The sequence below is a fragment of the Myotis brandtii genome, unplaced genomic scaffold (genome assembly GCF_000412655.1).
Source record: "Myotis brandtii unplaced genomic scaffold, ASM41265v1 scaffold583, whole genome shotgun sequence".
Lineage (NCBI taxonomy): Eukaryota > Metazoa > Chordata > Mammalia > Chiroptera > Vespertilionidae > Myotis > Myotis brandtii.
In genome coordinates this window covers 2,051,091-2,055,160 of record NW_005370191.1, presented here as the reverse complement: position 1 = coordinate 2,055,160, position 4,070 = coordinate 2,051,091, and the positions used below count along the sequence as shown (strand labels likewise).

At 45.8% G+C, this 4,070-nt stretch overlaps 1 long non-coding RNA gene across 1 annotated transcript in view; it reads right to left on the bottom strand.

Annotated features, from left to right (window-relative positions):
* The window catches only part of LOC106723600, an 8,133-nt gene extending 4,121 nt beyond the window's left edge, over positions 1-4,012 (bottom strand). Inside the window, exon 1 of the long non-coding RNA XR_001364583.1 lies at positions 3,909-4,012. This is a non-coding gene — a long non-coding RNA (uncharacterized LOC106723600). The remainder of the gene's footprint in view (positions 1-3,908) is intronic.
* Between the last annotated feature and the right edge of the window lie 58 nt (positions 4,013-4,070).

Below are 4,070 nucleotides of genomic sequence, written 5' to 3'. Positions count from 1 at the left end.
CAGCTGCCTCCTGCACACCCCCCACTGGGGATGTACCCGAAACCAAGGTACATGCCCTTGACCGGAATCGAACCTGGGACCCTTGAGTCCGCAGGCCGACGCTCCATCCACTGAGCCAAACCGGTTAGGGCAAAAAAATATATATTTTAAAAACCCACAAATTACCACTTCACACCCATAGGATGGCTACTATGAAAAAAAATTAATGTGTTGATAAGGATATAGAGAAATTGGAATTGTGCATTGTTGGTGAGAATGTAAAATGGTACAGCTGCTCAAAATATTAAAAATAGAAGTATCATATGATCCAGCAATTTTGCTTCTGGATATACACCCAAAAGAATTGAAATCTACGTCTCAAAGGGATATTGTACCCCTATGTTCTCAGCAGCATTATGCACAATAGCTAAGGGGTAGAAGCAACCCAAGTATCCATTGACAGATGAATGGATAAACAAAATGTAATATATCCATACAAGAAAAAATTACACAGCCTTAAAAAGGAAGGACATTTTGACACATGCTACAACATAGATGAGCCTTGAGGACATTATGCTACGTGAAATAAGCCAGTCACAAAAAGACAAATGTTGCAGGATTCTTCTTATATGAGGTACCCAGTCAAAATCTCTATGAACAGAAAGTAGAATGGCAGTTTCCAGGGGCTGGGGGAGTATGGAATTGGAAGTTATTGTTTAATGGGCACAGAGTTTCAGTTTTACAAGATGAAAAGTTATAGAGATGGGGGGTGGCACTAGTTGCCCAACATTAAATGTACTTAATAGCACTTAACTGTACACTTAAAATGCTCAAAATGGTAAGTGTTATATGTATTTTACCATAATAAAAAGAATTGGGGAAAAAACAACTTTATAATCTTTCGGTTCTGGGGTCAGAAGTCCAGAATGGGCTAAAATCAAGGTGTCAGCAGACCTGTTCCTTCTGGAGCTCTAGGGCAGGGGTGGGAGCATCCAGCCCTTGGGTCGTATAAGGCCCACAAAATTATTTGGTCTGGCCCTGCAAAGGCATTAGGGGTGAGTTAATTAAATGTTTGACCAAATATAGCAGGCTAATTTTTAAGTTGATAATTTTGTATGGCCAACAAATGATGTTCTAAATATCCAAATGGCCCTTGGCAGAAAAAAGGTTCCCCACCCCTGCTAGAGGAAAATCAGATTCCTTGCCTTTTTCAGCTTCTCAAGCTTGCCTCATTCTTTGGCTAGTGGCCCCTGCCTCCATCTTCAAAACACATAGCTCCAATCTCTGCTCCTATCATATCACCTTCTCTCCCTCTGACCCTCCTGTCTCCTTAAATGGACACTCAGGGCCCACTCAAATAATCCAGGATAATCTTCCCATTTCAAGATTTTTAATTTAATCACATTTGCAAAGTCCCTTTTTGCTACACAGAGGTTCTGGGGATTAGGGCATGGACATCTTTGGGGGTAGGGGGATGGGTTGTCATTATTTTGTCTCCCATAGGGCGTGTAGTGACAGAAGATGAGCTGAAGAAGGTTAGAAAGGAATTGTACATTTGGGGTGTCCTATTAATTCTAAATTGTAACAAGAGTACCTTCTAAGTTACTTTTTTTAAAAAAGCATTCTTTTTAAAAAATATATTGTATTGATTCCAGAGAGGGAGAGGGAAAGAAATATCAATGACAGAGAATCATTGATCGGCTGCCTCCTGCACGCCCCACACTGAGGATCGAGCTCACAACGCAGGCATGTGCCCTGACCAGGAATCTAACTAACCATGACCTCCTGGTTCATAGGTCGACACTCAACCACTGAGCCACGCCAACCGGGCTCTAATTTACTTTTTAATAAACTACCCAGACTGCTGGGTGAGGAATAGGTTGCAGGTAGAGATTACAGCGTTTGCTGACAGATTTGAGCTAGAAATGTCCTCACTGGTGTGCGTGTTCCCTGAGAAGTCACCTGAACCCCAGCCTCAAAGTCTGGCATGTGGAGAACCAGGCACTTTCCACATAGGAGGAGGATGCCCAGCAGAACTGTAAACAGAGGTGTCTCTGGGTAGCTCATTTGGGGCTGGAAGTCTCTTTGTGGACCAAGGGCAAAGCAGATAGGATAAAAATGATCTCACAGTCCCATGGTGCCCCATCCCCATGCCCTCCTGCTGAAGGAGGCTCTGTTTTTTCATTCCAGTTCTCCACCCCATGAGTTTAAGGAAGGTCTTTGGGTTTCCTGGAGGCATAATTGGAAAAAAAAATGAGTAGAGGAAGGCAGAATCAGAGAGACAGACAGAATTAGAGACAGGAGACCTCTGGGTGCTCCCTGCATTCGACTTCACAGCCTTTGCTGTAGGATATGTGCAGTCATCACAACTCATTCTGCCTGACCAAATGAGATTACCCTCGACCCTCTGGTAAGTGTATCAACCCTCCATATGCCTTGGTGTTTGTTTACAGAGTCTTAGAACTGAAGATCCAAAAAGATTTTAAAAGGCATCCAGTTCCACCTTCAACCCGATGCTCTTCAACATTCTCATCAAGTCACCAGATGGCCTTTGCTTGCACATACCCGGGAGCCCAGTATTGATCAAAGCAGCTCATTCCATGGATGGACAACCCAAACTGTCAGAAAGTTCTTTCTTAAGCGTGTTTCCATTGTGCCATTTCCACCATTCTGCCTCAGTGCTCCACTCCAGAGAAACCCAGAATAAATCTACTCCCTCTTCTCTAGGAAAGCCCTTCAGACAGATACAGTGGCTCATTCTGGAAGGGAAGTCTCTTTGTTGCCTCTTCCTTTCCCCCTCCCAATCCTGGTCACTGTTTGTTGGACAAGCTCTAGTTTTTCCACATCTTTTTTCAGAATGTGTATCTAGAAGTAGACCCAGAACTCCTGGAATGGCCTGACTGGCACAGAGGAGATGGGACCACCACCCCCTTCCTCTTTCCACGACTCAGACTTCAGTTCCAGCAGCCTCAGTTCCCGTCCCCTATGTTTAGCAGCTCCACCACAATCCTGATTCCTGATTTATATCTCGCACCCTGTTGAGTAAAACCTTAATTTTCATGCCCACTGCTGTGTCATGAGCAGCATTAGTTTCCATGTACACAGTATTCATTTAAATATGTCCCACTGCTTTATATTTATGTCTGGGAAATTATGCTTCTATTTTAGTACTAAACACAAAAGAAGAATCTCTGGTTCTCTTCCTGATGTTCAGGGAAACGCAGACACGGCTAAAGCTACAGAGAGGGGGCAGAGTAGGGCCTGAGAATGGATCTGAATATCCAGCACAGACTGCGAAGCATTTATTTTTCAGTTGTCTGTGTGGCCTCAAGGCAAATTTACAGACAGGGAGTCAGGGCATGAGAGGGAAATATTATAGGGAAAAGGGCAGAACACTGGAGCCTAGCAAGCCCGGTTCAAATCCCAGTCCTACCATTTCCCACTTGGGACCTTGGGCAAGTTGCCTCAACTTCTAGAGCATCTGTCCTCAGGGAAACAATATTCCAGCGTTCTACCTTCAACAGCTGTTCTCTGGCAAAAGCGCATGTCTAACTTCAAGTGCCGACGTCCTGATTACTAAGGCGGGACATTACATTCCTACTACTTCAGGGCCTTCAGAGAATCCCTCTTTAGTTTCACGTTCCTGCCTCTCCAACCCAGCCACGGAAGGCTGCCCCGGCTGTACATCTGGCCAAATCCAGGCTATAGCATAGGTGTCCCGGTGCCCAACCTGTTCCTTGGCAGTGGGAGGACCTGAGTTCTAATTCCGTCTTTGCCATTTAACTGAATTAGCCAGGGACCTCCCCAGGCCTCAGTTTCCTCGTCCCTATAACCGGGATAAACACACATAGGGTGTGTGTGTGAGAGAGAGAGAGAGAGAGAGAGAGGTGAGTGTTCTGTAAACCACAGGGACCATAGTCATTAGGTACCTAGCGCGGAGAGGAAATTCAAATCACAGCCCGGAGCCGGCGGGGCCACCAGCCCGCGGAGGTAGAGGGTGCAGGCAGGACTCCCGGCTGTCTATGCGCGAGGGAGGCTGGTCCCCGCAAGCGGATTGGGCAGCTCGAGCGAGCGGGGGCCTGGGGGAGGCG